The sequence below is a fragment of the Atractosteus spatula genome, unplaced genomic scaffold (genome assembly GCF_055471065.1).
Source record: "Atractosteus spatula isolate fAtrSpa1 unplaced genomic scaffold, fAtrSpa1.hap1 Scaffold_89, whole genome shotgun sequence".
Taxonomy (NCBI): Eukaryota; Metazoa; Chordata; class Actinopteri; order Semionotiformes; family Lepisosteidae; genus Atractosteus; species Atractosteus spatula.
Genome location: NW_028296922.1, coordinates 26,551 through 52,707, shown reverse-complemented (window position 1 = coordinate 52,707; position 26,157 = coordinate 26,551). Strand labels below are relative to the sequence as shown.

Here is a 26,157-nt window from a genome sequence, read left to right as displayed (position 1 = left end):
TAAGCGCAGGAGGCGCCCTATCCCCGCTCGCTCGCTCATTCCCCTGTTCACACGTGCAGTGCGGCTTGTCCGTCTGTTTATTTGTCAGCTTTGGCGAGACACGGGTGCTTGTGTATTAGCGTGAGCGTTTTTTATTCTGATCATGAACAGTTTTACAAGTCCGCAAAGGATCGAGGAAAGGTTTATCGCCAGCTGAAAAGAGACACAGCGCTTCGGCTGTGGAGACTTGTTCGGCTGGCGTTCGGGGAGTCGCGTTTTTCAGAATTGTATTGAGATCGTTTTCCACAGAGCTCAGATGTCAAAGCACAGCAGCAGCTCTCCACAGCGATCCTCTATAGCGCCCTTTCTCCCGCAGCTCCGTCCTCATTGGAAGGAAGCAAGAAAAAAGCAGCGTCGTAAAAGAGGTGACGGAGCTGTCCTCTCTATAAGAAGGGTGCCAGCGAGCCTTGCTCTCGCTTACGGCCACACCCCCTTGAGCACGCCTGATCTCGTCTGATCTCGGAAGCTAAACAGGGATGGGCCTGGTTAGTACTTGGATGGGAGACCGCCTGGGAATACCAGGTGCTGTAAGCTTTTAAGCGCAGGAGGCGCCCTATCCCCGCTCGCTCGCTCATTCCCCTGTTCACACGTGCAGTGCGGCTTGTCCGTCTGTTTATTTGTCAGCTTTGGCGAGACACGGGTGCTTGTGTATTAGCGTGAGCGTTTTTTATTCTGATCATGAACAGTTTTACAAGTCCGCAAAGGATCGAGGAAAGGTTTATCGCCAGCTGAAAAGAGACACAGCGCTTCGGCTGTGGAGACTTGTTCGGCTGGCGTTCGGGGAGTCGCGTTTTTCAGAATTGTATTGAGATCGTTTTCCACAGAGCTCAGATGTCAAAGCACAGCAGCAGCTCTCCACAGCGATCCTCTATAGCGCCCTTTCTCCCGCAGCTCCGTCCTCATTGGAAGGAAGCAAGAGTGAAAGGCTGAAGTGAAATAGAGCGGGGACGAAGGCAGTGAAGAGAGAGAACGTGGGAAGAAGAGAAAAACGCAAGGGAAAAAAAGCAGCGTCGTAAAAGAGGTGACGGAGCTGTCCTCTCTATAAGAAGGGTGCCAGCGAGCCTTGCTCTCGCTTACGGCCACACCCCCTTGAGCACGCCTGATCTCGTCTGATCTCGGAAGCTAAACAGGGATGGGCCTGGTTAGTACTTGGATGGGAGACCGCCTGGGAATACCAGGTGCTGTAAGCTTTTAAGCGCAGGAGGCGCCCTATCCCCGCTCGCTCGCTCATTCCCCTGTTCACACGTGCAGTGCGGCTTGTCCGTCTGTTTATTTGTCAGCTTTGGCGAGACACGGGTGCTTGTGTATTAGCGTGAGCGTTTTTTATTCTGATCATGAACAGTTTTACAAGTCCGCAAAGGATCGAGGAAAGGTTTATCGCCAGCTGAAAAGAGACACAGCGCTTCGGCTGTGGAGACTTGTTCGGCTGGCGTTCGGGGAGTCGCGTTTTTCAGAATTGTATTGAGATCGTTTTCCACAGAGCTCAGATGTCAAAGCACAGCAGCAGCTCTCCACAGCGATCCTCTATAGCGCCCTTTCTCCCGCAGCTCCGTCCTCATTGGAAGGAAGCAAGAAAAAAGCAGCGTCGTAAAAGAGGTGACGGAGCTGTCCTCTCTATAAGAAGGGTGCCAGCGAGCCTTGCTCTCGCTTACGGCCACACCCCCTTGAGCACGCCTGATCTCGTCTGATCTCGGAAGCTAAACAGGGATGGGCCTGGTTAGTACTTGGATGGGAGACCGCCTGGGAATACCAGGTGCTGTAAGCTTTTAAGCGCAGGAGGCGCCCTATCCCCGCTCGCTCGCTCATTCCCCTGTTCACACGTGCAGTGCGGCTTGTCCGTCTGTTTATTTGTCAGCTTTGGCGAGACACGGGTGCTTGTGTATTAGCGTGAGCGTTTTTTATTCTGATCATGAACAGTTTTACAAGTCCGCAAAGGATCGAGGAAAGGTTTATCGCCAGCTGAAAAGAGACACAGCGCTTCGGCTGTGGAGACTTGTTCGGCTGGCGTTCGGGGAGTCGCGTTTTTCAGAATTGTATTGAGATCGTTTTCCACAGAGCTCAGATGTCAAAGCACAGCAGCAGCTCTCCACAGCGATCCTCTATAGCGCCCTTTCTCCCGCAGCTCCGTCCTCATTGGAAGGAAGCAAGAGTGAAAGGCTGAAGTGAAATAGAGCGGGGACGAAGGCAGTGAAGAGAGAGAACGTGGGAAGAAGAGAAAAACGCAAGGGAAAAAAAGCAGCGTCGTAAAAGAGGTGACGGAGCTGTCCTCTCTATAAGAAGGGTGCCAGCGAGCCTTGCTCTCGCTTACGGCCACACCCCCTTGAGCACGCCTGATCTCGTCTGATCTCGGAAGCTAAACAGGGATGGGCCTGGTTAGTACTTGGATGGGAGACCGCCTGGGAATACCAGGTGCTGTAAGCTTTTAAGCGCAGGAGGCGCCCTATCCCCGCTCGCTCGCTCATTCCCCTGTTCACACGTGCAGTGCGGCTTGTCCGTCTGTTTATTTGTCAGCTTTGGCGAGACACGGGTGCTTGTGTATTAGCGTGAGCGTTTTTTATTCTGATCATGAACAGTTTTACAAGTCCGCAAAGGATCGAGGAAAGGTTTATCGCCAGCTGAAAAGAGACACAGCGCTTCGGCTGTGGAGACTTGTTCGGCTGGCGTTCGGGGAGTCGCGTTTTTCAGAATTGTATTGAGATCGTTTTCCACAGAGCTCAGATGTCAAAGCACAGCAGCAGCTCTCCACAGCGATCCTCTATAGCGCCCTTTCTCCCGCAGCTCCGTCCTCATTGGAAGGAAGCAAGAGTGAAAGGCTGAAGTGAAATAGAGCGGGGACGAAGGCAGTGAAGAGAGAGAACGTGGGAAGAAGAGAAAAACGCAAGGGAAAAAAAGCAGCGTCGTAAAAGAGGTGACGGAGCTGTCCTCTCTATAAGAAGGGTGCCAGCGAGCCTGGCTCTCGCTTGCGGCCACACCCCCTTGAGCACGCCTGATCTCGTCTGATCTCGGAAGCTAAACAGGGATGGGCCTGGTTAGTACTTGGATGGGAGACCGCCTGGGAATACCAGGTGCTGTAAGCTTTTAAGCGCAGGAGGCGCCCTATCCCCGCTCGCTCGCTCATTCCCCTGTTCACACGTGCAGTGCGGCTTGTCCGTCTGTTTATTTGTCAGCTTTGGCGAGACACGGGTGCTTGTGTATTAGCGTGAGCGTTTTTTATTCTGATCATGAACAGTTTTACAAGTCCGCAAAGGATCGAGGAAAGGTTTATCGCCAGCTGAAAAGAGACACAGCGCTTCGGCTGTGGAGACTTGTTCGGCTGGCGTTCGGGGAGTCGCGTTTTTCAGAATTGTATTGAGATCGTTTTCCACAGAGCTCAGATGTCAAAGCACAGCAGCAGCTCTCCACAGCGATCCTCTATAGCGCCCTTTCTCCCGCAGCTCCGTCCTCATTGGAAGGAAGCAAGAGTGAAAGGCTGAAGTGAAATAGAGCGGGGACGAAGGCAGTGAAGAGAGAGAACGTGGGAAGAAGAGAAAAACGCAAGGGAAAAAAAGCAGCGTCGTAAAAGAGGTGACGGAGCTGTCCTCTCTATAAGAAGGGTGCCAGCGAGCCTTGCTCTCGCTTACGGCCACACCCCCTTGAGCACGCCTGATCTCGTCTGATCTCGGAAGCTAAACAGGGATGGGCCTGGTTAGTACTTGGATGGGAGACCGCCTGGGAATACCAGGTGCTGTAAGCTTTTAAGCGCAGGAGGCGCCCTATCCCCGCTCGCTCGCTCATTCCCCTGTTCACACGTGCAGTGCGGCTTGTCCGTCTGTTTATTTGTCAGCTTTGGCGAGACACGGGTGCTTGTGTATTAGCGTGAGCGTTTTTTATTCTGATCATGAACAGTTTTACAAGTCCGCAAAGGATCGAGGAAAGGTTTATCGCCAGCTGAAAAGAGACACAGCGCTTCGGCTGTGGAGACTTGTTCGGCTGGCGTTCGGGGAGTCGCGTTTTTCAGAATTGTATTGAGATCGTTTTCCACAGAGCTCAGATGTCAAAGCACAGCAGCAGCTCTCCACAGCGATCCTCTATAGCGCCCTTTCTCCCGCAGCTCCGTCCTCATTGGAAGGAAGCAAGAAAAAAGCAGCGTCGTAAAAGAGGTGACGGAGCTGTCCTCTCTATAAGAAGGGTGCCAGCGAGCCTTGCTCTCGCTTACGGCCACACCCCCTTGAGCACGCCTGATCTCGTCTGATCTCGGAAGCTAAACAGGGATGGGCCTGGTTAGTACTTGGATGGGAGACCGCCTGGGAATACCAGGTGCTGTAAGCTTTTAAGCGCAGGAGGCGCCCTATCCCCGCTCGCTCGCTCATTCCCCTGTTCACACGTGCAGTGCGGCTTGTCCGTCTGTTTATTTGTCAGCTTTGGCGAGACACGGGTGCTTGTGTATTAGCGTGAGCGTTTTTTATTCTGATCATGAACAGTTTTACAAGTCCGCAAAGGATCGAGGAAAGGTTTATCGCCAGCTGAAAAGAGACACAGCGCTTCGGCTGTGGAGACTTGTTCGGCTGGCGTTCGGGGAGTCGCGTTTTTCAGAATTGTATTGAGATCGTTTTCCACAGAGCTCAGATGTCAAAGCACAGCAGCAGCTCTCCACAGCGATCCTCTATAGCGCCCTTTCTCCCGCAGCTCCGTCCTCATTGGAAGGAAGCAAGAGTGAAAGGCTGAAGTGAAATAGAGCGGGGACGAAGGCAGTGAAGAGAGAGAACGTGGGAAGAAGAGAAAAACGCAAGGGAAAAAAAGCAGCGTCGTAAAAGAGGTGACGGAGCTGTCCTCTCTATAAGAAGGGTGCCAGCGAGCCTTGCTCTCGCTTACGGCCACACCCCCTTGAGCACGCCTGATCTCGTCTGATCTCGGAAGCTAAACAGGGATGGGCCTGGTTAGTACTTGGATGGGAGACCGCCTGGGAATACCAGGTGCTGTAAGCTTTTAAGCGCAGGAGGCGCCCTATCCCCGCTCGCTCGCTCATTCCCCTGTTCACACGTGCAGTGCGGCTTGTCCGTCTGTTTATTTGTCAGCTTTGGCGAGACACGGGTGCTTGTGTATTAGCGTGAGCGTTTTTTATTCTGATCATGAACAGTTTTACAAGTCCGCAAAGGATCGAGGAAAGGTTTATCGCCAGCTGAAAAGAGACACAGCGCTTCGGCTGTGGAGACTTGTTCGGCTGGCGTTCGGGGAGTCGCGTTTTTCAGAATTGTATTGAGATCGTTTTCCACAGAGCTCAGATGTCAAAGCACAGCAGCAGCTCTCCACAGCGATCCTCTATAGCGCCCTTTCTCCCGCAGCTCCGTCCTCATTGGAAGGAAGCAAGAAAAAAGCAGCGTCGTAAAAGAGGTGACGGAGCTGTCCTCTCTATAAGAAGGGTGCCAGCGAGCCTTGCTCTCGCTTACGGCCACACCCCCTTGAGCACGCCTGATCTCGTCTGATCTCGGAAGCTAAACAGGGATGGGCCTGGTTAGTACTTGGATGGGAGACCGCCTGGGAATACCAGGTGCTGTAAGCTTTTAAGCGCAGGAGGCGCCCTATCCCCGCTCGCTCGCTCATTCCCCTGTTCACACGTGCAGTGCGGCTTGTCCGTCTGTTTATTTGTCAGCTTTGGCGAGACACGGGTGCTTGTGTATTAGCGTGAGCGTTTTTTATTCTGATCATGAACAGTTTTACAAGTCCGCAAAGGATCGAGGAAAGGTTTATCGCCAGCTGAAAAGAGACACAGCGCTTCGGCTGTGGAGACTTGTTCGGCTGGCGTTCGGGGAGTCGCGTTTTTCAGAATTGTATTGAGATCGTTTTCCACAGAGCTCAGATGTCAAAGCACAGCAGCAGCTCTCCACAGCGATCCTCTATAGCGCCCTTTCTCCCGCAGCTCCGTCCTCATTGGAAGGAAGCAAGAAAAAAGCAGCGTCGTAAAAGAGGTGACGGAGCTGTCCTCTCTATAAGAAGGGTGCCAGCGAGCCTTGCTCTCGCTTACGGCCACACCCCCTTGAGCACGCCTGATCTCGTCTGATCTCGGAAGCTAAACAGGGATGCGCCTGGTTAGTACTTGGATGGGAGACCGCCTGGGAATACCAGGTGCTGTAAGCTTTTAAGCGCAGGAGGCGCCCTATCCCCGCTCGCTCGCTCATTCCCCTGTTCACACGTGCAGTGCGGCTTGTCCGTCTGTTTATTTGTCAGCTTTGGCGAGACACGGGTGCTTGTGTATTAGCGTGAGCGTTTTTTATTCTGATCATGAACAGTTTTACAAGTCCGCAAAGGATCGAGGAAAGGTTTCTCGCCAGCTGAAAAGAGACACAGCGCTTCGGCTGTGGAGACTTGTTCGGCTGGCGTTCGGGGAGTCGCGTTTTTCAGAATTGTATTGAGATCGTTTTCCACAGAGCTCAGATGTCAAAGCACAGCAGCAGCTCTCCACAGCGATCCTCTATAGCGCCCTTTCTCCCGCAGCTCCGTCCTCATTGGAAGGAAGCAAGAGTGAAAGGCTGAAGTGAAATAGAGCGGGGACGAAGGCAGTGAAGAGAGAGAACGTGGGAAGAAGAGAAAAACGCAAGGGAAAAAAAGCAGCGTCGTAAAAGAGGTGACGGAGCTGTCCTCTCTATAAGAAGGGTGCCAGCGAGCCTTGCTCTCGCTTACGGCCACACCCCCTTGAGCACGCCTGATCTCGTCTGATCTCGGAAGCTAAACAGGGATGGGCCTGGTTAGTACTTGGATGGGAGACCGCCTGGGAATACCAGGTGCTGTAAGCTTTTAAGCGCAGGAGGCGCCCTATCCCCGCTCGCTCGCTCATTCCCCTGTTCACACGTGCAGTGCGGCTTGTCCGTCTGTTTATTTGTCAGCTTTGGCGAGACACGGGTGCTTGTGTATTAGCGTGAGCGTTTTTTATTCTGATCATGAACAGTTTTACAAGTCCGCAAAGGATCGAGGAAAGGTTTATCGCCAGCTGAAAAGAGACACAGCGCTTCGGCTGTGGAGACTTGTTCGGCTGGCGTTCGGGGAGTCGCGTTTTTCAGAATTGTATTGAGATCGTTTTCCACAGAGCTCAGATGTCAAAGCACAGCAGCAGCTCTCCACAGCGATCCTCTATAGCGCCCTTTCTCCCGCAGCTCCGTCCTCATTGGAAGGAAGCAAGAGTGAAAGGCTGAAGTGAAATAGAGCGGGGACGAAGGCAGTGAAGAGAGAGAACGTGGGAAGAAGAGAAAAACGCAAGGGAAAAAAAGCAGCGTCGTAAAAGAGGTGACGGAGCTGTCCTCTCTATAAGAAGGGTGCCAGCGAGCCTTGCTCTCGCTTACGGCCACACCCCCTTGAGCACGCCTGATCTCGTCTGATCTCGGAAGCTAAACAGGGATGGGCCTGGTTAGTACTTGGATGGGAGACCGCCTGGGAATACCAGGTGCTGTAAGCTTTTAAGCGCAGGAGGCGCCCTATCCCCGCTCGCTCGCTCATTCCCCTGTTCACACGTGCAGTGCGGCTTGTCCGTCTGTTTATTTGTCAGCTTTGGCGAGACACGGGTGCTTGTGTATTAGCGTGAGCGTTTTTTATTCTGATCATGAACAGTTTTACAAGTCCGCAAAGGATCGAGGAAAGGTTTATCGCCAGCTGAAAAGAGACACAGCGCTTCGGCTGTGGAGACTTGTTCGGCTGGCGTTCGGGGAGTCGCGTTTTTCAGAATTGTATTGAGATCGTTTTCCACAGAGCTCAGATGTCAAAGCACAGCAGCAGCTCTCCACAGCGATCCTCTATAGCGCCCTTTCTCCCGCAGCTCCGTCCTCATTGGAAGGAAGCAAGAAAAAAGCAGCGTCGTAAAAGAGGTGACGGAGCTGTCCTCTCTATAAGAAGGGTGCCAGCGAGCCTTGCTCTCGCTTACGGCCACACCCCCTTGAGCACGCCTGATCTCGTCTGATCTCGGAAGCTAAACAGGGATGGGCCTGGTTAGTACTTGGATGGGAGACCGCCTGGGAATACCAGGTGCTGTAAGCTTTTAAGCGCAGGAGGCGCCCTATCCCCGCTCGCTCGCTCATTCCCCTGTTCACACGTGCAGTGCGGCTTGTCCGTCTGTTTATTTGTCAGCTTTGGCGAGACACGGGTGCTTGTGTATTAGCGTGAGCGTTTTTTATTCTGATCATGAACAGTTTTACAAGTCCGCAAAGGATCGAGGAAAGGTTTATCGCCAGCTGAAAAGAGACACAGCGCTTCGGCTGTGGAGACTTGTTCGGCTGGCGTTCGGGGAGTCGCGTTTTTCAGAATTGTATTGAGATCGTTTTCCACAGAGCTCAGATGTCAAAGCACAGCAGCAGCTCTCCACAGCGATCCTCTATAGCGCCCTTTCTCCCGCAGCTCCGTCCTCATTGGAAGGAAGCAAGAAAAAAGCAGCGTCGTAAAAGAGGTGACGGAGCTGTCCTCTCTATAAGAAGGGTGCCAGCGAGCCTTGCTCTCGCTTACGGCCACACCCCCTTGAGCACGCCTGATCTCGTCTGATCTCGGAAGCTAAACAGGGATGGGCCTGGTTAGTACTTGGATGGGAGACCGCCTGGGAATACCAGGTGCTGTAAGCTTTTAAGCGCAGGAGGCGCCCTATCCCCGCTCGCTCGCTCATTCCCCTGTTCACACGTGCAGTGCGGCTTGTCCGTCTGTTTATTTGTCAGCTTTGGCGAGACACGGGTGCTTGTGTATTAGCGTGAGCGTTTTTTATTCTGATCATGAACAGTTTTACAAGTCCGCAAAGGATCGAGGAAAGGTTTATCGCCAGCTGAAAAGAGACACAGCGCTTCGGCTGTGGAGACTTGTTCGGCTGGCGTTCGGGGAGTCGCGTTTTTCATAATTGTATTGAGATCGTTTTCCACAGAGCTCAGATGTCAAAGCACAGCAGCAGCTCTCCACAGCGATCCTCTATAGCGCCCTTTCTCCCGCAGCTCCGTCCTCATTGGAAGGAAGCAAGAAAAAAGCAGCGTCGTAAAAGAGGTGACGGAGCTGTCCTCTCTATAAGAAGGGTGCCAGCGAGCCTTGCTCTCGCTTACGGCCACACCCCCTTGAGCACGCCTGATCTCGTCTGATCTCGGAAGCTAAACAGGGATGGGCCTGGTTAGTACTTGGATGGGAGACCGCCTGGGAATACCAGGTGCTGTAAGCTTTTAAGCGCAGGAGGCGCCCTATCCCCGCTCGCTCGCTCATTCCCCTGTTCACACGTGCAGTGCGGCTTGTCCGTCTGTTTATTTGTCAGCTTTGGCGAGACACGGGTGCTTGTGTATTAGCGTGAGCGTTTTTTATTCTGATCATGAACAGTTTTACAAGTCCGCAAAGGATCGAGGAAAGGTTTATCGCCAGCTGAAAAGAGACACAGCGCTTCGGCTGTGGAGACTTGTTCGGCTGGCGTTCGGGGAGTCGCGTTTTTCAGAATTGTATTGAGATCGTTTTCCACAGAGCTCAGATGTCAAAGCACAGCAGCAGCTCTCCACAGCGATCCTCTATAGCGCCCTTTCTCCCGCAGCTCCGTCCTCATTGGAAGGAAGCAAGAAAAAAGCAGCGTCGTAAAAGAGGTGACGGAGCTGTCCTCTCTATAAGAAGGGTGCCAGCGAGCCTTGCTCTCGCTTACGGCCACACCCCCTTGAGCACGCCTGATCTCGTCTGATCTCGGAAGCTAAACAGGGATGGGCCTGGTTAGTACTTGGATGGGAGACCGCCTGGGAATACCAGGTGCTGTAAGCTTTTAAGCGCAGGAGGCGCCCTATCCCCGCTCGCTCGCTCATTCCCCTGTTCACACGTGCAGTGCGGCTTGTCCGTCTGTTTATTTGTCAGCTTTGGCGAGACACGGGTGCTTGTGTATTAGCGTGAGCGTTTTTTATTCTGATCATGAACAGTTTTACAAGTCCGCAAAGGATCGAGGAAAGGTTTATCGCCAGCTGAAAAGAGACACAGCGCTTCGGCTGTGGAGACTTGTTCGGCTGGCGTTCGGGGAGTCGCGTTTTTCAGAATTGTATTGAGATCGTTTTCCACAGAGCTCAGATGTCAAAGCACAGCAGCAGCTCTCCACAGCGATCCTCTATAGCGCCCTTTCTCCCGCAGCTCCGTCCTCATTGGAAGGAAGCAAGAGTGAAAGGCTGAAGTGAAATAGAGCGGGGACGAAGGCAGTGAAGAGAGAGAACGTGGGAAGAAGAGAAAAACGCAAGGGAAAAAAAGCAGCGTCGTAAAAGAGGTGACGGAGCTGTCCTCTCTATAAGAAGGGTGCCAGCGAGCCTTGCTCTCGCTTACGGCCACACCCCCTTGAGCACGCCTGATCTCGTCTGATCTCGGAAGCTAAACAGGGATGGGCCTGGTTAGTACTTGGATGGGAGACCGCCTGGGAATACCAGGTGCTGTAAGCTTTTAAGCGCAGGAGGCGCCCTATCCCCGCTCGCTCGCTCATTCCCCTGTTCACACGTGCAGTGCGGCTTGTCCGTCTGTTTATTTGTCAGCTTTGGCGAGACACGGGTGCTTGTGTATTAGCGTGAGCGTTTTTTATTCTGATCATGAACAGTTTTACAAGTCCGCAAAGGATCGAGGAAAGGTTTATCGCCAGCTGAAAAGAGACACAGCGCTTCGGCTGTGGAGACTTGTTCGGCTGGCGTTCGGGGAGTCGCGTTTTTCAGAATTGTATTGAGATCGTTTTCCACAGAGCTCAGATGTCAAAGCACAGCAGCAGCTCTCCACAGCGATCCTCTATAGCGCCCTTTCTCCCGCAGCTCCGTCCTCATTGGAAGGAAGCAAGAGTGAAAGGCTGAAGTGAAATAGAGCGGGGACGAAGGCAGTGAAGAGAGAGAACGTGGGAAGAAGAGAAAAACGCAAGGGAAAAAAAGCAGCGTCGTAAAAGAGGTGACGGAGCTGTCCTCTCTATAAGAAGGGTGCCAGCGAGCCTTGCTCTCGCTTACGGCCACACCCCCTTGAGCACGCCTGATCTCGTCTGATCTCGGAAGCTAAACAGGGATGGGCCTGGTTAGTACTTGGATGGGAGACCGCCTGGGAATACCAGGTGCTGTAAGCTTTTAAGCGCAGGAGGCGCCCTATCCCCGCTCGCTCGCTCATTCCCCTGTTCACACGTGCAGTGCGGCTTGTCCGTCTGTTTATTTGTCAGCTTTGGCGAGACACGGGTGCTTGTGTATTAGCGTGAGCGTTTTTTATTCTGATCATGAACAGTTTTACAAGTCCGCAAAGGATCGAGGAAAGGTTTATCGCCAGCTGAAAAGAGACACAGCGCTTCGGCTGTGGAGACTTGTTCGGCTGGCGTTCGGGGAGTCGCGTTTTTCAGAATTGTATTGAGATCGTTTTCCACAGAGCTCAGATGTCAAAGCACAGCAGCAGCTCTCCACAGCGATCCTCTATAGCGCCCTTTCTCCCGCAGCTCCGTCCTCATTGGAAGGAAGCAAGAAAAAAGCAGCGTCGTAAAAGAGGTGACGGAGCTGTCCTCTCTATAAGAAGGGTGCCAGCGAGCCTTGCTCTCGCTTACGGCCACACCCCCTTGAGCACGCCTGATCTCGTCTGATCTCGGAAGCTAAACAGGGATGGGCCTGGTTAGTACTTGGATGGGAGACCGCCTGGGAATACCAGGTGCTGTAAGCTTTTAAGCGCAGGAGGCGCCCTATCCCCGCTCGCTCGCTCATTCCCCTGTTCACACGTGCAGTGCGGCTTGTCCGTCTGTTTATTTGTCAGCTTTGGCGAGACACGGGTGCTTGTGTATTAGCGTGAGCGTTTTTTATTCTGATCATGAACAGTTTTACAAGTCCGCAAAGGATCGAGGAAAGGTTTATCGCCAGCTGAAAAGAGACACAGCGCTTCGGCTGTGGAGACTTGTTCGGCTGGCGTTCGGGGAGTCGCGTTTTTCAGAATTGTATTGAGATCGTTTTCCACAGAGCTCAGATGTCAAAGCACAGCAGCAGCTCTCCACAGCGATCCTCTATAGCGCCCTTTCTCCCGCAGCTCCGTCCTCATTGGAAGGAAGCAAGAGTGAAAGGCTGAAGTGAAATAGAGCGGGGACGAAGGCAGTGAAGAGAGAGAACGTGGGAAGAAGAGAAAAACGCAAGGGAAAAAAAGTAGCGTCGTAAAAGAGGTGACGGAGCTGTCCTCTCTATAAGAAGGGTGCCAGCGAGCCTTGCTCTCGCTTGCGGCCACACCCCCTTGAGCACGCCTGATCTCGTCTGATCTCGGAAGCTAAACAGGGATGGGCCTGGTTAGTACTTGGGTGGGAGACCGCCTGGGAATACCAGGTGCTGTAAGCTTTTAAGCGCAGGAGGCGCCCTATCCCCGCTCGCTCGCTCATTCCCCTGTTCACACGTGCAGTGCGGCTTGTCCGTCTGTTTATTTGTCAGCTTTGGCGAGACACGGGTGCTTGTGTATTAGCGTGAGCGTTTTTTATTCTGATCATGAACAGTTTTACAAGTCCGCAAAGGATCGAGGAAAGGTTTATCGCCAGCTGAAAAGAGACACAGCGCTTCGGCTGTGGAGACTTGTTCGGCTGGCGTTCGGGGAGTCGCGTTTTTCAGAATTGTATTGAGATCGTTTTCCACAGAGCTCAGATGTCAAAGCACAGCAGCAGCTCTCCACAGCGATCCTCTATAGCGCCCTTTCTCCCGCAGCTCCGTCCTCATTGGAAGGAAGCAAGAGTGAAAGGCTGAAGTGAAATAGAGCGGGGACGAAGGCAGTGAAGAGAGAGAACGTGGGAAGAAGAGAAAAACGCAAGGGAAAAAAAGCAGCGTCGTAAAAGAGGTGACGGAGCTGTCCTCTCTATAAGAAGGGTGCCAGCGAGCCTTGCTCTCGCTTACGGCCACACCCCCTTGAGCACGCCTGATCTCGTCTGATCTCGGAAGCTAAACAGGGATGGGCCTGGTTAGTACTTGGATGGGAGACCGCCTGGGAATACCAGGTGCTGTAAGCTTTTAAGCGCAGGAGGCGCCCTATCCCCGCTCGCTCGCTCATTCCCCTGTTCACACGTGCAGTGCGGCTTGTCCGTCTGTTTATTTGTCAGCTTTGGCGAGACACGGGTGCTTGTGTATTAGCGTGAGCGTTTTTTATTCTGATCATGAACAGTTTTACAAGTCCGCAAAGGATCGAGGAAAGGTTTATCGCCAGCTGAAAAGAGACACAGCGCTTCGGCTGTGGAGACTTGTTCGGCTGGCGTTCGGGGAGTCGCGTTTTTCAGAATTGTATTGAGATCGTTTTCCACAGAGCTCAGATGTCAAAGCACAGCAGCAGCTCTCCACAGCGATCCTCTATAGCGCCCTTTCTCCCGCAGCTCCGTCCTCATTGGAAGGAAGCAAGAGTGAAAGGCTGAAGTGAAATAGAGCGGGGACGAAGGCAGTGAAGAGAGAGAACGTGGGAAGAAGAGAAAAACGCAAGGGAAAAAAAGCAGCGTCGTAAAAGAGGTGACGGAGCTGTCCTCTCTATAAGAAGGGTGCCAGCGAGCCTTGCTCTCGCTTACGGCCACACCCCCTTGAGCACGCCTGATCTCGTCTGATCTCGGAAGCTAAACAGGGATGGGCCTGGTTAGTACTTGGATGGGAGACCGCCTGGGAATACCAGGTGCTGTAAGCTTTTAAGCGCAGGAGGCGCCCTATCCCCGCTCGCTCGCTCATTCCCCTGTTCACACGTGCAGTGCGGCTTGTCCGTCTGTTTATTTGTCAGCTTTGGCGAGACACGGGTGCTTGTGTATTAGCGTGAGCGTTTTTTATTCTGATCATGAACAGTTTTACAAGTCCGCAAAGGATCGAGGAAAGGTTTATCGCCAGCTGAAAAGAGACACAGCGCTTCGGCTGTGGAGACTTGTTCGGCTGGCGTTCGGGGAGTCGCGTTTTTCAGAATTGTATTGAGATCGTTTTCCACAGAGCTCAGATGTCAAAGCACAGCAGCAGCTCTCCACAGCGATCCTCTATAGCGCCCTTTCTCCCGCAGCTCCGTCCTCATTGGAAGGAAGCAAGAGTGAAAGGCTGAAGTGAAATAGAGCGGGGACGAAGGCAGTGAAGAGAGAGAACGTGGGAAGAAGAGAAAAACGCAAGGGAAAAAAAGCAGCGTCGTAAAAGAGGTGACGGAGCTGTCCTCTCTATAAGAAGGGTGCCAGCGAGCCTTGCTCTCGCTTACGGCCACACCCCCTTGAGCACGCCTGATCTCGTCTGATCTCGGAAGCTAAACAGGGATGGGCCTGGTTAGTACTTGGATGGGAGACCGCCTGGGAATACCAGGTGCTGTAAGCTTTTAAGCGCAGGAGGCGCCCTATCCCCGCTCGCTCGCTCATTCCCCTGTTCACACGTGCAGTGCGGCTTGTCCGTCTGTTTATTTGTCAGCTTTGGCGAGACACGGGTGCTTGTGTATTAGCGTGAGCGTTTTTTATTCTGATCATGAACAGTTTTACAAGTCCGCAAAGGATCGAGGAAAGGTTTATCGCCAGCTGAAAAGAGACACAGCGCTTCGGCTGTGGAGACTTGTTCGGCTGGCGTTCGGGGAGTCGCGTTTTTCAGAATTGTATTGAGATCGTTTTCCACAGAGCTCAGATGTCAAAGCACAGCAGCAGCTCTCCACAGCGATCCTCTATAGCGCCCTTTCTCCCGCAGCTCCGTCCTCATTGGAAGGAAGCAAGAAAAAAGCAGCGTTGTAAAAGAGGTGACGGAGCTGTCCTCTCTATAAGAAGGGTGCCAGCGAGCCTTGCTCTCGCTTACGGCCACACCCCCTTGAGCACGCCTGATCTCGTCTGATCTCGGAAGCTAAACAGGGATGGGCCTGGTTAGTACTTGGATGGGAGACCGCCTGGGAATACCAGGTGCTGTAAGCTTTTAAGCGCAGGAGGCGCCCTATCCCCGCTCGCTCGCTCATTCCCCTGTTCACACGTGCAGTGCGGCTTGTCCGTCTGTTTATTTGTCAGCTTTGGCGAGACACGGGTGCTTGTGTATTAGCGTGAGCGTTTTTTATTCTGATCATGAACAGTTTTACAAGTCCGCAAAGGATCGAGGAAAGGTTTATCGCCAGCTGAAAAGAGACACAGCGCTTCGGCTGTGGAGACTTGTTCGGCTGGCGTTCGGGGAGTCGCGTTTTTCAGAATTGTATTGAGATCGTTTTCCACAGAGCTCAGATGTCAAAGCACAGCAGCAGCTCTCCACAGCGATCCTCTATAGCGCCCTTTCTCCCGCAGCTCCGTCCTCATTGGAAGGAAGCAAGAGTGAAAGGCTGAAGTGAAATAGAGCGGGGACGAAGGCAGTGAAGAGAGAGAACGTGGGAAGAAGAGAAAAACGCAAGGGAAAAAAAGCAGCGTCGTAAAAGAGGTGACGGAGCTGTCCTCTCTATAAGAAGGGTGCCAGCGAGCCTTGCTCTCGCTTACGGCCACACCCCCTTGAGCACGCCTGATCTCGTCTGATCTCGGAAGCTAAACAGGGATGGGCCTGGTTAGTACTTGGATGGGAGACCGCCTGGGAATACCAGGTGCTGTAAGCTTTTAAGCGCAGGAGGCGCCCTATCCCCGCTCGCTCGCTCATTCCCCTGTTCACACGTGCAGTGCGGCTTGTCCGTCTGTTTATTTGTCAGCTTTGGCGAGACACGGGTGCTTGTGTATTAGCGTGAGCGTTTTTTATTCTGATCATGAACAGTTTTACAAGTCCGCAAAGGATCGAGGAAAGGTTTATCGCCAGCTGAAAAGAGACACAGCGCTTCGGCTGTGGAGACTTGTTCGGCTGGCGTTCGGGGAGTCGCGTTTTTCAGAATTGTATTGAGATCGTTTTCCACAGAGCTCAGATGTCAAAGCACAGCAGCAGCTCTCCACAGCGATCCTCTATAGCGCCCTTTCTCCCGCAGCTCCGTCCTCATTGGAAGGAAGCAAGAAAAAAGCAGCGTCGTAAAAGAGGTGACGGAGCTGTCCTCTCTATAAGAAGGGTGCCAGCGAGCCTTGCTCTCGCTTACGGCCACACCCCCTTGAGCACGCCTGATCTCGTCTGATCTCGGAAGCTAAACAGGGATGGGCCTGGTTAGTACTTGGATGGGAGACCGCCTGGGAATACCAGGTGCTGTAAGCTTTTAAGCGCAGGAGGCGCCCTATCCCCGCTCGCTCGCTCATTCCCCTGTTCACACGTGCAGTGCGGCTTGTCCGTCTGTTTATTTGTCAGCTTTGGCGAGACACGGGTGCTTGTGTATTAGCGTGAGCGTTTTTTATTCTGATCATGAACAGTTTTACAAGTCCGCAAAGGATCGAGGAAAGGTTTATCGCCAGCTGAAAAGAGACACAGCGCTTCGGCTGTGGAGACTTGTTCGGCTGGCGTTCGGGGAGTCGCGTTTTTCAGAATTGTATTGAGATCGTTTTCCACAGAGCTCAGATGTCAAAGCACAGCAGCAGCTCTCCACAGCGATCCTCTATAGCGCCCTTTCTCCCGCAGCTCCGTCCTCATTGGAAGGAAGCAAGAGTGAAAGGCTGAAGTGAAATAGAGCGGGGACGAAGGCAGTGAAGAGAGAGAACGTGGGAAGAAGAGAAAAACGCAAGGGAAAAAAAGCAGCGTCGTAAAAGAGGTGACGGAGCTGTCCTCTCTATAAGAAGGGTGCCAGCGAGCCTTGCTCTCGCTTGCGGCCACACCCCCTTGAGCACGCCTGATCTCGTCTGATCTCGGAAGCTAAACAGGGATGGGCCTGGTTAGTACTTGGATGGGAGACCGCCTGGGAATACCAGGTGCTGTAAGCTTTTAAGCGCAGGAGGCGCCCTATCCCCGCTCGCTCGCTCATTCCCCTGTTCACACGTGCAGTGCGGCTTGTCCGTCTGTTTATTTGTCAGCTTTGGCGAGACACGGGTGCTTGTGTATTAGCGTGAGCGTTTTTTATTCTGATCATGAACAGTTTTACAAGTCCGCAAAGGATCGAGGAAAGGTTTATCGCCAGCTGAAAAGAGACACAGCGCTTCGGCTGTGGAGACTTGTTCGGCTGGCGTTCGGGGAGTCGCGTTTTTCAGAATTGTATTGAGATCGTTTTCCACAGAGCTCAGATGTCAAAGCACAGCAGCAGCTCTCCACAGCGATCCTCTATAGCGCCCTTTCTCCCGCAGCTCCGTCCTCATTGGAAGGAAGCAAGAGTGAAAGGCTGAAGTGAAATAGAGCGGGGACGAAGGCAGTGAAGAGAGAGAACGTGGGAAGAAGAGAAAAACGCAAGGGAAAAAAAGCAGCGTCGTAAAAGAGGTGACGGAGCTGTCCTCTCTATAAGAAGGGTGCCAGCGAGCCTTGCTCTCGCTTACGGCCACACCCCCTTGAGCACGCCTGATCTCGTCTGATCTCGGAAGCTAAACAGGGATGGGCCTGGTTAGTACTTGGATGGGAGACCGCCTGGGAATACCAGGTGCTGTAAGCTTTTAAGCGCAGGAGGCGCCCTATCCCCGCTCGCTCGCTCATTCCCCTGTTCACACGTGCAGTGCGGCTTGTCCGTCTGTTTATTTGTCAGCTTTGGCGAGACACGGGTGCTTGTGTATTAGCGTGAGCGTTTTTTATTCTGATCATGAACAGTTTTACAAGTCCGCAAAGGATCGAGGAAAGGTTTATCGCCAGCTGAAAAGAGACACAGCGCTTCGGCTGTGGAGACTTGTTCGGCTGGCGTTCGGGGAGTCGCGTTTTTCAGAATTGTATTGAGATCGTTTTCCACAGAGCTCAGATGTCAAAGCACAGCAGCAGCTCTCCACAGCGATCCTCTATAGCGCCCTTTCTCCCGCAGCTCCGTCCTCATTGGAAGGAAGCAAGAGTGAAAGGCTGAAGTGAAATAGAGCGGGGACGAAGGCAGTGAAGAGAGAGAACGTGGGAAGAAGAGAAAAACGCAAGGGAAAAAAAGCAGCGTCGTAAAAGAGGTGACGGAGCTGTCCTCTCTATAAGAAGGGTGCCAGCGAGCCTTGCTCTCGCTTACGGCCACACCCCCTTGAGCACGCCTGATCTCGTCTGATCTCGGAAGCTAAACAGGGATGGGCCTGGTTAGTACTTGGATGGGAGACCGCCTGGGAATACCAGGTGCTGTAAGCTTTTAAGCGCAGGAGGCGCCCTATCCCCGCTCGCTCGCTCATTCCCCTGTTCACACGTGCAGTGCGGCTTGTCCGTCTGTTTATTTGTCAGCTTTGGCGAGACACGGGTGCTTGTGTATTAGCGTGAGCGTTTTTTATTCTGATCATGAACAGTTTTACAAGTCCGCAAAGGATCGAGGAAAGGTTTATCGCCAGCTGAAAAGAGACACAGCGCTTCGGCTGTGGAGACTTGTTCGGCTGGCGTTCGGGGAGTCGCGTTTTTCAGAATTGTATTGAGATCGTTTTCCACAGAGCTCAGATGTCAAAGCACAGCAGCAGCTCTCCACAGCGATCCTCTATAGCGCCCTTTCTCCCGCAGCTCCGTCCTCATTGGAAGGAAGCAAGAAAAAAGCAGCGTCGTAAAAGAGGTGACGGAGCTGTCCTCTCTATAAGAAGGGTGCCAGCGAGCCTTGCTCTCGCTTACGGCCACACCCCCTTGAGCACGCCTGATCTCGTCTGATCTCGGAAGCTAAACAGGGATGGGCCTGGTTAGTACTTGGATGGGAGACCGCCTGGGAATACCAGGTGCTGTAAGCTTTTAAGCGCAGGAGGCGCCCTATCCCCGCTCGCTCGCTCATTCCCCTGTTCACACGTGCAGTGCGGCTTGTCCGTCTGTTTATTTGTCAGCTTTGGCGAGACACGGGTGCTTGTGTATTAGCGTGAGCGTTTTTTATTCTGATCATGAACAGTTTTACAAGTCCGCAAAGGATCGAGGAAAGGTTTATCGCCAGCTGAAAAGAGACACAGCGCTTCGGCTGTGGAGACTTGTTCGGCTGGCGTTCGGGGAGTCGCGTTTTTCAGAATTGTATTGAGATCGTTTTCCACAGAGCTCAGATGTCAAAGCACAGCAGCAGCTCTCCACAGCGATCCTCTATAGCGCCCTTTCTCCCGCAGCTCCGTCCTCATTGGAAGGAAGCAAGAGTGAAAGGCTGAAGTGAAATAGAGCGGGGACGAAGGCAGTGAAGAGAGAGAACGTGGGAAGAAGAGAAAAACGCAAGGGAAAAAAAGCAGCGTCGTAAAAGAGGTGACGGAGCTGTCCTCTCTATAAGAAGGGTGCCAGCGAGCCTTGCTCTCGCTTACGGCCACACCCCCTTGAGCACGCCTGATCTCGTCTGATCTCGGAAGCTAAACAGGGATGGGCCTGGTTAGTACTTGGATGGGAGACCGCCTGGGAATACCAGGTGCTGTAAGCTTTTAAGCGCAGGAGGCGCCCTATCCCCGCTCGCTCGCTCATTCCCCTGTTCACACGTGCAGTGCGGCTTGTCCGTCTGTTTATTTGTCAGCTTTGGCGAGACACGGGTGCTTGTGTATTAGCGTGAGCGTTTTTTATTCTGATCATGAACAGTTTTACAAGTCCGCAAAGGATCGAGGAAAGGTTTATCGCCAGCTGAAAAGAGACACAGCGCTTCGGCTGTGGAGACTTGTTCGGCTGGCGTTCGGGGAGTCGCGTTTTTCAGAATTGTATTGAGATCGTTTTCCACAGAGCTCAGATGTCAAAGCACAGCAGCAGCTCTCCACAGCGATCCTCTATAGCGCCCTTTCTCCCGCAGCTCCGTCCTCATTGGAAGGAAGCAAGAGTGAAAGGCTGAAGTGAAATAGAGCGGGGACGAAGGCAGTGAAGAGAGAGAACGTGGGAAGAAGAGAAAAACGCAAGGGAAAAAAAGCAGCGTCGTAAAAGAGGTGACGGAGCTGTCCTCTCTATAAGAAGGGTGCCAGCGAGCCTTGCTCTCGCTTACGGCCACACCCCCTTGAGCACGCCTGATCTCGTCTGATCTCGGAAGCTAAACAGGGATGGGCCTGGTTAGTACTTGGATGGGAGACCGCCTGGGAATACCAGGTGCTGTAAGCTTTTAAGCGCAGGAGGCGCCCTATCCCCGCTCGCTCGCTCATTCCCCTGTTCACACGTGCAGTGCGGCTTGTCCGTCTGTTTATTTGTCAGCTTTGGCGAGACACGGGTGCTTGTGTATTAGCGTGAGCGTTTTTTATTCTGATCATGAACAGTTTTACAAGTCCGCAAAGGATCGAGGAAAGGTTTCTCGCCAGCTGAAAAGAGACACAGCGCTTCGGCTGTGGAGACTTGTTCGGCTGGCGTTCGGGGAGTCGCGTTTTTCAGAATTGTATTGAGATCGTTTTCCACAGAGCTCAGATGTCAAAGCACAGCAGCAGCTCTCCACAGCGATCCTCTATAGCGCCCTTTCTCCCGCAGCTCCGTCCTCATTGGAAGGAAGCAAGAGTGAAAGGCTGAAGTGAAATAGAGCGGGGACGAAGGCAGTGAAGAGAGAGAACGTGGGAAGAAGAGAAAAACGCAAGGGAAAAAAAGCAGCGTCGTAAAAGAGGTGACGGAGCTGTCCTCTCTATAAGAAGGGTGCCAGCGAGCCTTGCTCTCGCTTACGGCCACACCCCCTTGAGCACGCCTGATCTCGTCTGATCTCGGAAGCTAAACAGGGATGGGCCTGGTTAGTACTTGGATGGGAGACCGCCTGGGAATACCAGGTGCTGTAAGCTTTTAAGCGCAGGAGGCGCCCTATCCCCGCTCGCTCGCTCATTCCCCTGTTCACACGTGCAGTGCGGCTTGTCCGTCTGTTTATTTGTCAGCTTTGGCGAGACACGGGTGCTTGTGTATTAGCGTGAGCGTTTTTTATTCTGATCATGAACAGTTTTACAAGTCCGCAAAGGATCGAGGAAAGGTTTATCGCCAGCTGAAAAGAGACACAGCGCTTCGGCTGTGGAGACTTGTTCGGCTGGCGTTCGGGGAGTCGCGTTTTTCAGAATTGTATTGAGATCGTTTTCCACAGAGCTCAGATGTCAAAGCACAGCAGCAGCTCTCCACAGCGATCCTCTATAGCGCCCTTTCTCCCGCAGCTCCGTCCTCATTGGAAGGAAGCAAGAAAAAAGCAGCGTCGTAAAAGAGGTGACGGAGCTGTCCTCTCTATAAGAAGGGTGCCAGCGAGCCTTGCTCTCGCTTACGGCCACACCCCCTTGAGCACGCCTGATCTCGTCTGATCTCGGAAGCTAAACAGGGATGGGCCTGGTTAGTACTTGGATGGGAGACCGCCTGGGAATACCAGGTGCTGTAAGCTTTTAAGCGCAGGAGGCGCCCTATCCCCGCTCGCTCGCTCATTCCCCTGTTCACACGTGCAGTGCGGCTTGTCCGTCTGTTTATTTGTCAGCTTTGGCGAGACACGGGTGCTTGTGTATTAGCGTGAGCGTTTTTTATTCTGATCATGAACAGTTTTACAAGTCCGCAAAGGATCGAGGAAAGGTTTATCGCCAGCTGAAAAGAGACACAGCGCTTCGGCTGTGGAGACTTGTTCGGCTGGCGTTCGGGGAGTCGCGTTTTTCAGAATTGTATTGAGATCGTTTTCCACAGAGCTCAGATGTCAAAGCACAGCAGCAGCTCTCCACAGCGATCCTCTATAGCGCCCTTTCTCCCGCAGCTCCGTCCTCATTGGAAGGAAGCAAGAGTGAAAGGCTGAAGTGAAATAGAGCGGGGACGAAGGCAGTGAAGAGAGAGAACGTGGGAAGAAGAGAAAAACGCAAGGGAAAAAAAGCAGCGTCGTAAAAGAGGTGACGGAGCTGTCCTCTCTATAAGAAGGGTGCCAGCGAGCCTTGCTCTCGCTTACGGCCACACCCCCTTGAGCACGCCTGATCTCGTCTGATCTCGGAAGCTAAACAGGGATGGGCCTGGTTAGTACTTGGATGGGAGACCGCCTGGGAATACCAGGTGCTGTAAGCTTTTAAGCGCAGGAGGCGCCCTATCCCCGCTCGCTCGCTCATTCCCCTGTTCACACGTGCAGTGCGGCTTGTCCGTCTGTTTATTTGTCAGCTTTGGCGAGACACGGGTGCTTGTGTATTAGCGTGAGCGTTTTTTATTCTGATCATGAACAGTTTTACAAGTCCGCAAAGGATCGAGGAAAGGTTTATCGCCAGCTGAAAAGAGACACAGCGCTTCGGCTGTGGAGACTTGTTCGGCTGGCGTTCGGGGAGTCGCGTTTTTCAGAATTGTATTGAGATCGTTTTCCACAGAGCTCAGATGTCAAAGCACAGCAGCAGCTCTCCACAGCGATCCTCTATAGCGCCCTTTCTCCCGCAGCTCCGTCCTCATTGGAAGGAAGCAAGAAAAAAGCAGCGTCGTAAAAGAGGTGACGGAGCTGTCCTCTCTATAAGAAGGGTGCCAGCGAGCCTTGCTCTCGCTTACGGCCACACCCCCTTGAGCACGCCTGATCTCGTCTGATCTCGGAAGCTAAACAGGGATGGGCCTGGTTAGTACTTGGATGGGAGACCGCCTGGGAATACCAGGTGCTGTAAGCTTTTAAGCGCAGGAGGCGCCCTATCCCCGCTCGCTCGCTCATTCCCCTGTTCACACGTGCAGTGCGGCTTGTCCGTCTGTTTATTTGTCAGCTTTGGCGAGACACGGGTGCTTGTGTATTAGCGTGAGCGTTTTTTATTCTGATCATGAACAGTTTTACAAGTCCGCAAAGGATCGAGGAAAGGTTTATCGCCAGCTGAAAAGAGACACAGCGCTTCGGCTGTGGAGACTTGTTCGGCTGGCGTTCGGGGAGTCGCGTTTTTCAGAATTGTATTGAGATCGTTTTCCACAGAGCTCAGATGTCAAAGCACAGCAGCAGCTCTCCACAGCGATCCTCTATAGCGCCCTTTCTCCCGCAGCTCCGTCCTCATTGGAAGGAAGCAAGAAAAAAGCAGCGTCGTAAAAGAGGTGACGGAGCTGTCCTCTCTATAAGAAGGGTGCCAGCGAGCCTTGCTCTCGCTTACGGCCACACCCCCTTGAGCACGCCTGATCTCGTCTGATCTCGGAAGCTAAACAGGGATGGGCCTGGTTAGTACTTGGATGGGAGACCGCCTGGGAATACCAGGTGCTGTAAGCTTTTAAGCGCAGGAGGCGCCCTATCCCCGCTCGCTCGCTCATTCCCCTGTTCACACGTGCAGTGCGGCTTGTCCGTCTGTTTATTTGTCAGCTTTGGCGAGACACGGGTGCTTGTGTATTAGCGTGAGCGTTTTTTATTCTGATCATGAACAGTTTTACAAGTCCGCAAAGGATCGAGGAAAGGTTTATCGCCAGCTGAAAAGAGACACAGCGCTTCGGCTGTGGAGACTTGTTCGGCTGGCGTTCGGGGAGTCGCGTTTTTCAGAATTGTATTGAGATCGTTTTCCACAGAGCTCAGATGTCAAAGCACAGCAGCAGCTCTCCACAGCGATCCTCTATAGCGCCCTTTCTCCCGCAGCTCCGTCCTCATTGGAAGGAAGCAAGAGTGAAAGGCTGAAGTGAAATAGAGCGGGGACGAAGGCAGTGAAGAGAGAGAACGTGGGAAGAAGAGAAAAACGCAAGGGAAAAAAAGCAGCGTCGTAAAAGAGGTGACGGAGCTGTCCTCTCTATAAGAAGGGTGCCAGCGAGCCTTGCTCTCGCTTACGGCCACACCCCCTTGAGCACGCCTGATCTCGTCTGATCTCGGAAGCTAAACAGGGATGGGCCTGGTTAGTACTTGGATGGGAGACCGCCTGGGAATACCAGGTGCTGTAAGCTTTTAAGCGCAGGAGGCGCCCTATCCCCGCTCGCTCGCTCATTCCCCTGTTCACACGTGCAGTGCGGCTTGTCCGTCTGTTTATTTGTCAGCTTTGGCGAGACACGGGTGCTTGTGTATTAGCGTGAGCGTTTTTTATTCTGATCATGAACAGTTTTACAAGTCCGCAAAGGATCGAGGAAAGGTTTATCGCCAGCTGAAAAGAGACACAGCGCTTCGGCTGTGGAGACTTGTTCGGCTGGCGTTCGGGGAGTCGCGTTTTTCAGAATTGTATTGAGATCGTTTTCCACAGAGCTCAGATGTCAAAGCACAGCAGCAGCTCTCCACAGCGATCCTCTATAGCGCCCTTTCTCCCGCAGCTCCGTCCTCATTGGAAGGAAGCAAGAGTGAAAGGCTGAAGTGAAATAGAGCGGGGACGAAGGCAGTGAAGAGAGAGAACGTGGGAAGAAGAGAAAAACGCAAGGGAAAAAAAGCAGCGTCGTAAAAGAGGTGACGGAGCTGTCCTCTCTATAAGAAGGGTGCCAGCGAGCCTTGCTCTCGCTTACGGCCACACCCCCTTGAGCACGCCTGATCTCGTCTGATCTCGGAAGCTAAACAGGGATGGGCCTGGTTAGTACTTGGATGGGAGACCGCCTGGGAATACCAGGTGCTGTAAGCTTTTAAGCGCAGGAGGCGCCCTATCCCCGCTCGCTCGCTCATTCCCCTGTTCACACGTGCAGTGCGGCTTGTCCGTCTGTTTATTTGTCAGCTTTGGCGAGACACGGGTGCTTGTGTATTAGCGTGAGCGTTTTTTATTCTGATCATGAACAGTTTTACAAGTCCGCAAAGGATCGAGGAAAGGTTTATCGCCAGCTGAAAAGAGACACAGCGCTTCGGCTGTGGAGACTTGTTCGGCTGGCGTTCGGGGAGTCGCGTTTTTCAGAATTGTATTGAGATCGTTTTCCACAGAGCTCAGATGTCAAAGCACAGCAGCAGCTCTCCACAGCGATCCTCTATAGCGCCCTTTCTCCCGCAGCTCCGTCCTCATTGGAAGGAAGCAAGAAAAAAGCAGCGTCGTAAAAGAGGTGACGGAGCTGTCCTCTCTATAAGAAGGGTGCCAGCGAGCCTTGCTCTCGCTTACGGCCACACCCCCTTGAGCACGCCTGATCTCGTCTGATCTCGGAAGCTAAACAGGGATGGGCCTGGTTAGTACTTGGATGGGAGACCGCCTGGGAATACCAGGTGCTGTAAGCTTTTAAGCGCAGGAGGCGCCCTATCCCCGCTCGCTCGCTCATTCCCCTGTTCACACGTGCAGTGCGGCTTGTCCGTCTGTTTATTTGTCAGCTTTGGCGAGACACGGGTGCTTGTGTATTAGCGTGAGCGTTTTTTATTCTGATCATGAACAGTTTTACAAGTCCGCAAAGGATCGAGGAAAGGTTTATCGCCAGCTGAAAAGAGACACAGCGCTTCGGCTGTGGAGACTTGTTCGGCTGGCGTTCGGGGAGTCGCTTTTTTCAGAATTGTATTGAGATCGTTTTCCACAGAGCTCAGATGTCAAAGCACAGCAGCAGCTCTCCACAGCGATCCTCTATAGCGCCCTTTCTCCCGCAGCTCCGTCCTCATTGGAAGGAAGCAAGAGTGAAAGGCTGAAGTGAAATAGAGCGGGGACGAAGGCAGTGAAGAGAGAGAACGTGGGAAGAAGAGAAAAACGCAAGGGAAAAAAAGCAGCGTCGTAAAAGAGGTGACGGAGCTGTCCTCTCTATAAGAAGGGTGCCAGCGAGCCTTGCTCTCGCTTACGGCCACACCCCCTTGAGCACGCCTGATCTCGTCTGATCTCGGAAGCTAAACAGGGATGGGCCTGGTTAGTACTTGGATGGGAGACCGCCTGGGAATACCAGGTGCTGTAAGCTTTTAAGCGCAGGAGGCGCCCTATCCCCGCTCGCTCGCTCATTCCCCTGTTCACACGTGCAGTGCGGCTTGTCCGTCTGTTTATTTGTCAGCTTTGGCGAGACACGGGTGCTTGTGTATTAGCGTGAGCGTTTTTTATTCTGATCATGAACAGTTTTACAAGTCCGCAAAGGATCGAGGAAAGGTTTATCGCCAGCTGAAAAGAGACACAGCGCTTCGGCTGTGGAGACTTGTTCGGCTGGCGTTCGGGGAGTCGCGTTTTTCAGAATTGTATTGAGATCGTTTTCCACAGAGCTCAGATGTCAAAGCACAGCAGCAGCTCTCCACAGCGATCCTCTATAGCGCCCTTTCTCCCGCAGCTCCGTCCTCATTGGAAGGAAGCAAGAAAAAAGCAGCGTCGTAAAAGAGGTGACGGAGCTGTCCTCTCTATAAGAAGGGTGCCAGCGAGCCTTGCTCTCGCTTACGGCCACACCCCCTTGAGCACGCCTGATCTCGTCTGATCTCGGAAGCTAAACAGGGATGGGCCTGGTTAGTACTTGGATGGGAGACCGCCTGGGAATACCAGGTGCTGTAAGCTTTTAAGCGCAGGAGGCGCCCTATCCCCGCTCGCTCGCTCATTCCCCTGTTCACACGTGCAGTGCG

At 53.0% G+C, this 26,157-nt stretch overlaps 41 non-coding genes and 1 pseudogene across 41 annotated transcripts; all 42 read left to right on the top strand.

Moving 5' to 3' along the window:
• Positions 1 to 454: 454 nt before the first annotated feature.
• On the top strand, positions 455 to 573 carry LOC148804860 (5S ribosomal RNA). Its single transcript, XR_016090484.1, has one exon. It is a non-coding gene; the product is annotated as a 5S ribosomal RNA (ribosomal RNA).
• Positions 574 to 1,110: 537 nt separating this feature from the next.
• LOC148804859 (5S ribosomal RNA) lies at positions 1,111 to 1,229 on the top strand. Its single transcript, XR_016090483.1, has one exon. It is a non-coding gene; the product is annotated as a 5S ribosomal RNA (ribosomal RNA).
• A 456-nt stretch (positions 1,230 to 1,685) lies between these two features.
• On the top strand, positions 1,686 to 1,804 carry LOC148804858 (5S ribosomal RNA). The gene has a single exon (XR_016090481.1). It is a non-coding gene; the product is annotated as a 5S ribosomal RNA (ribosomal RNA).
• Positions 1,805 to 2,341: 537 nt separating this feature from the next.
• Positions 2,342 to 2,460, top strand: LOC148804857 (5S ribosomal RNA). The gene has a single exon (XR_016090480.1). It is a non-coding gene; the product is annotated as a 5S ribosomal RNA (ribosomal RNA).
• A 537-nt stretch (positions 2,461 to 2,997) lies between these two features.
• Positions 2,998 to 3,116, top strand: LOC148804856 (5S ribosomal RNA). Its single transcript, XR_016090675.1, has one exon. It is a non-coding gene; the product is annotated as a 5S ribosomal RNA (ribosomal RNA).
• A 537-nt stretch (positions 3,117 to 3,653) lies between these two features.
• Positions 3,654 to 3,772, top strand: LOC148804855 (5S ribosomal RNA). The gene has a single exon (XR_016090479.1). It is a non-coding gene; the product is annotated as a 5S ribosomal RNA (ribosomal RNA).
• A 456-nt stretch (positions 3,773 to 4,228) lies between these two features.
• On the top strand, positions 4,229 to 4,347 carry LOC148804854 (5S ribosomal RNA). Its single transcript, XR_016090478.1, has one exon. It is a non-coding gene; the product is annotated as a 5S ribosomal RNA (ribosomal RNA).
• Positions 4,348 to 4,884: 537 nt separating this feature from the next.
• Positions 4,885 to 5,003, top strand: LOC148804853 (5S ribosomal RNA). The gene has a single exon (XR_016090477.1). It is a non-coding gene; the product is annotated as a 5S ribosomal RNA (ribosomal RNA).
• A 456-nt stretch (positions 5,004 to 5,459) lies between these two features.
• Positions 5,460 to 5,578, top strand: LOC148804852 (5S ribosomal RNA). Its single transcript, XR_016090476.1, has one exon. It is a non-coding gene; the product is annotated as a 5S ribosomal RNA (ribosomal RNA).
• Positions 5,579 to 6,034: 456 nt separating this feature from the next.
• On the top strand, positions 6,035 to 6,153 carry LOC148804851 (5S ribosomal RNA; annotated as a pseudogene).
• Positions 6,154 to 6,690: 537 nt separating this feature from the next.
• On the top strand, positions 6,691 to 6,809 carry LOC148804850 (5S ribosomal RNA). Its single transcript, XR_016090475.1, has one exon. It is a non-coding gene; the product is annotated as a 5S ribosomal RNA (ribosomal RNA).
• A 537-nt stretch (positions 6,810 to 7,346) lies between these two features.
• On the top strand, positions 7,347 to 7,465 carry LOC148804849 (5S ribosomal RNA). The gene has a single exon (XR_016090474.1). It is a non-coding gene; the product is annotated as a 5S ribosomal RNA (ribosomal RNA).
• Positions 7,466 to 7,921: 456 nt separating this feature from the next.
• LOC148804848 (5S ribosomal RNA) lies at positions 7,922 to 8,040 on the top strand. The gene has a single exon (XR_016090473.1). It is a non-coding gene; the product is annotated as a 5S ribosomal RNA (ribosomal RNA).
• A 456-nt stretch (positions 8,041 to 8,496) lies between these two features.
• Positions 8,497 to 8,615, top strand: LOC148804847 (5S ribosomal RNA). Its single transcript, XR_016090472.1, has one exon. It is a non-coding gene; the product is annotated as a 5S ribosomal RNA (ribosomal RNA).
• A 456-nt stretch (positions 8,616 to 9,071) lies between these two features.
• Positions 9,072 to 9,190, top strand: LOC148804846 (5S ribosomal RNA). The gene has a single exon (XR_016090470.1). It is a non-coding gene; the product is annotated as a 5S ribosomal RNA (ribosomal RNA).
• Positions 9,191 to 9,646: 456 nt separating this feature from the next.
• On the top strand, positions 9,647 to 9,765 carry LOC148804845 (5S ribosomal RNA). Its single transcript, XR_016090469.1, has one exon. It is a non-coding gene; the product is annotated as a 5S ribosomal RNA (ribosomal RNA).
• A 537-nt stretch (positions 9,766 to 10,302) lies between these two features.
• On the top strand, positions 10,303 to 10,421 carry LOC148804844 (5S ribosomal RNA). Its single transcript, XR_016090468.1, has one exon. It is a non-coding gene; the product is annotated as a 5S ribosomal RNA (ribosomal RNA).
• A 537-nt stretch (positions 10,422 to 10,958) lies between these two features.
• Positions 10,959 to 11,077, top strand: LOC148804843 (5S ribosomal RNA). Its single transcript, XR_016090467.1, has one exon. It is a non-coding gene; the product is annotated as a 5S ribosomal RNA (ribosomal RNA).
• Positions 11,078 to 11,533: 456 nt separating this feature from the next.
• On the top strand, positions 11,534 to 11,652 carry LOC148804842 (5S ribosomal RNA). The gene has a single exon (XR_016090466.1). It is a non-coding gene; the product is annotated as a 5S ribosomal RNA (ribosomal RNA).
• Positions 11,653 to 12,189: 537 nt separating this feature from the next.
• Positions 12,190 to 12,308, top strand: LOC148804841 (5S ribosomal RNA). Its single transcript, XR_016090669.1, has one exon. It is a non-coding gene; the product is annotated as a 5S ribosomal RNA (ribosomal RNA).
• Positions 12,309 to 12,845: 537 nt separating this feature from the next.
• LOC148804840 (5S ribosomal RNA) lies at positions 12,846 to 12,964 on the top strand. The gene has a single exon (XR_016090465.1). It is a non-coding gene; the product is annotated as a 5S ribosomal RNA (ribosomal RNA).
• Positions 12,965 to 13,501: 537 nt separating this feature from the next.
• LOC148804839 (5S ribosomal RNA) lies at positions 13,502 to 13,620 on the top strand. Its single transcript, XR_016090464.1, has one exon. It is a non-coding gene; the product is annotated as a 5S ribosomal RNA (ribosomal RNA).
• Positions 13,621 to 14,157: 537 nt separating this feature from the next.
• On the top strand, positions 14,158 to 14,276 carry LOC148804838 (5S ribosomal RNA). The gene has a single exon (XR_016090463.1). It is a non-coding gene; the product is annotated as a 5S ribosomal RNA (ribosomal RNA).
• A 456-nt stretch (positions 14,277 to 14,732) lies between these two features.
• On the top strand, positions 14,733 to 14,851 carry LOC148804837 (5S ribosomal RNA). Its single transcript, XR_016090462.1, has one exon. It is a non-coding gene; the product is annotated as a 5S ribosomal RNA (ribosomal RNA).
• Positions 14,852 to 15,388: 537 nt separating this feature from the next.
• Positions 15,389 to 15,507, top strand: LOC148804836 (5S ribosomal RNA). The gene has a single exon (XR_016090461.1). It is a non-coding gene; the product is annotated as a 5S ribosomal RNA (ribosomal RNA).
• A 456-nt stretch (positions 15,508 to 15,963) lies between these two features.
• Positions 15,964 to 16,082, top strand: LOC148804835 (5S ribosomal RNA). The gene has a single exon (XR_016090459.1). It is a non-coding gene; the product is annotated as a 5S ribosomal RNA (ribosomal RNA).
• Positions 16,083 to 16,619: 537 nt separating this feature from the next.
• On the top strand, positions 16,620 to 16,738 carry LOC148804834 (5S ribosomal RNA). Its single transcript, XR_016090674.1, has one exon. It is a non-coding gene; the product is annotated as a 5S ribosomal RNA (ribosomal RNA).
• A 537-nt stretch (positions 16,739 to 17,275) lies between these two features.
• Positions 17,276 to 17,394, top strand: LOC148804833 (5S ribosomal RNA). The gene has a single exon (XR_016090458.1). It is a non-coding gene; the product is annotated as a 5S ribosomal RNA (ribosomal RNA).
• A 537-nt stretch (positions 17,395 to 17,931) lies between these two features.
• Positions 17,932 to 18,050, top strand: LOC148804832 (5S ribosomal RNA). The gene has a single exon (XR_016090457.1). It is a non-coding gene; the product is annotated as a 5S ribosomal RNA (ribosomal RNA).
• Positions 18,051 to 18,506: 456 nt separating this feature from the next.
• Positions 18,507 to 18,625, top strand: LOC148804831 (5S ribosomal RNA). The gene has a single exon (XR_016090456.1). It is a non-coding gene; the product is annotated as a 5S ribosomal RNA (ribosomal RNA).
• A 537-nt stretch (positions 18,626 to 19,162) lies between these two features.
• Positions 19,163 to 19,281, top strand: LOC148804830 (5S ribosomal RNA). Its single transcript, XR_016090455.1, has one exon. It is a non-coding gene; the product is annotated as a 5S ribosomal RNA (ribosomal RNA).
• A 537-nt stretch (positions 19,282 to 19,818) lies between these two features.
• On the top strand, positions 19,819 to 19,937 carry LOC148804829 (5S ribosomal RNA). Its single transcript, XR_016090714.1, has one exon. It is a non-coding gene; the product is annotated as a 5S ribosomal RNA (ribosomal RNA).
• Positions 19,938 to 20,474: 537 nt separating this feature from the next.
• On the top strand, positions 20,475 to 20,593 carry LOC148804828 (5S ribosomal RNA). The gene has a single exon (XR_016090713.1). It is a non-coding gene; the product is annotated as a 5S ribosomal RNA (ribosomal RNA).
• A 456-nt stretch (positions 20,594 to 21,049) lies between these two features.
• Positions 21,050 to 21,168, top strand: LOC148804827 (5S ribosomal RNA). Its single transcript, XR_016090712.1, has one exon. It is a non-coding gene; the product is annotated as a 5S ribosomal RNA (ribosomal RNA).
• Positions 21,169 to 21,705: 537 nt separating this feature from the next.
• Positions 21,706 to 21,824, top strand: LOC148804826 (5S ribosomal RNA). Its single transcript, XR_016090711.1, has one exon. It is a non-coding gene; the product is annotated as a 5S ribosomal RNA (ribosomal RNA).
• A 456-nt stretch (positions 21,825 to 22,280) lies between these two features.
• Positions 22,281 to 22,399, top strand: LOC148804825 (5S ribosomal RNA). Its single transcript, XR_016090710.1, has one exon. It is a non-coding gene; the product is annotated as a 5S ribosomal RNA (ribosomal RNA).
• Positions 22,400 to 22,855: 456 nt separating this feature from the next.
• On the top strand, positions 22,856 to 22,974 carry LOC148804824 (5S ribosomal RNA). The gene has a single exon (XR_016090708.1). It is a non-coding gene; the product is annotated as a 5S ribosomal RNA (ribosomal RNA).
• A 537-nt stretch (positions 22,975 to 23,511) lies between these two features.
• On the top strand, positions 23,512 to 23,630 carry LOC148804823 (5S ribosomal RNA). The gene has a single exon (XR_016090707.1). It is a non-coding gene; the product is annotated as a 5S ribosomal RNA (ribosomal RNA).
• A 537-nt stretch (positions 23,631 to 24,167) lies between these two features.
• On the top strand, positions 24,168 to 24,286 carry LOC148804822 (5S ribosomal RNA). Its single transcript, XR_016090706.1, has one exon. It is a non-coding gene; the product is annotated as a 5S ribosomal RNA (ribosomal RNA).
• A 456-nt stretch (positions 24,287 to 24,742) lies between these two features.
• On the top strand, positions 24,743 to 24,861 carry LOC148804821 (5S ribosomal RNA). Its single transcript, XR_016090705.1, has one exon. It is a non-coding gene; the product is annotated as a 5S ribosomal RNA (ribosomal RNA).
• A 537-nt stretch (positions 24,862 to 25,398) lies between these two features.
• Positions 25,399 to 25,517, top strand: LOC148804820 (5S ribosomal RNA). The gene has a single exon (XR_016090704.1). It is a non-coding gene; the product is annotated as a 5S ribosomal RNA (ribosomal RNA).
• Positions 25,518 to 25,973: 456 nt separating this feature from the next.
• LOC148804819 (5S ribosomal RNA) lies at positions 25,974 to 26,092 on the top strand. Its single transcript, XR_016090703.1, has one exon. It is a non-coding gene; the product is annotated as a 5S ribosomal RNA (ribosomal RNA).
• Positions 26,093 to 26,157: the final 65 nt, after the last annotated feature.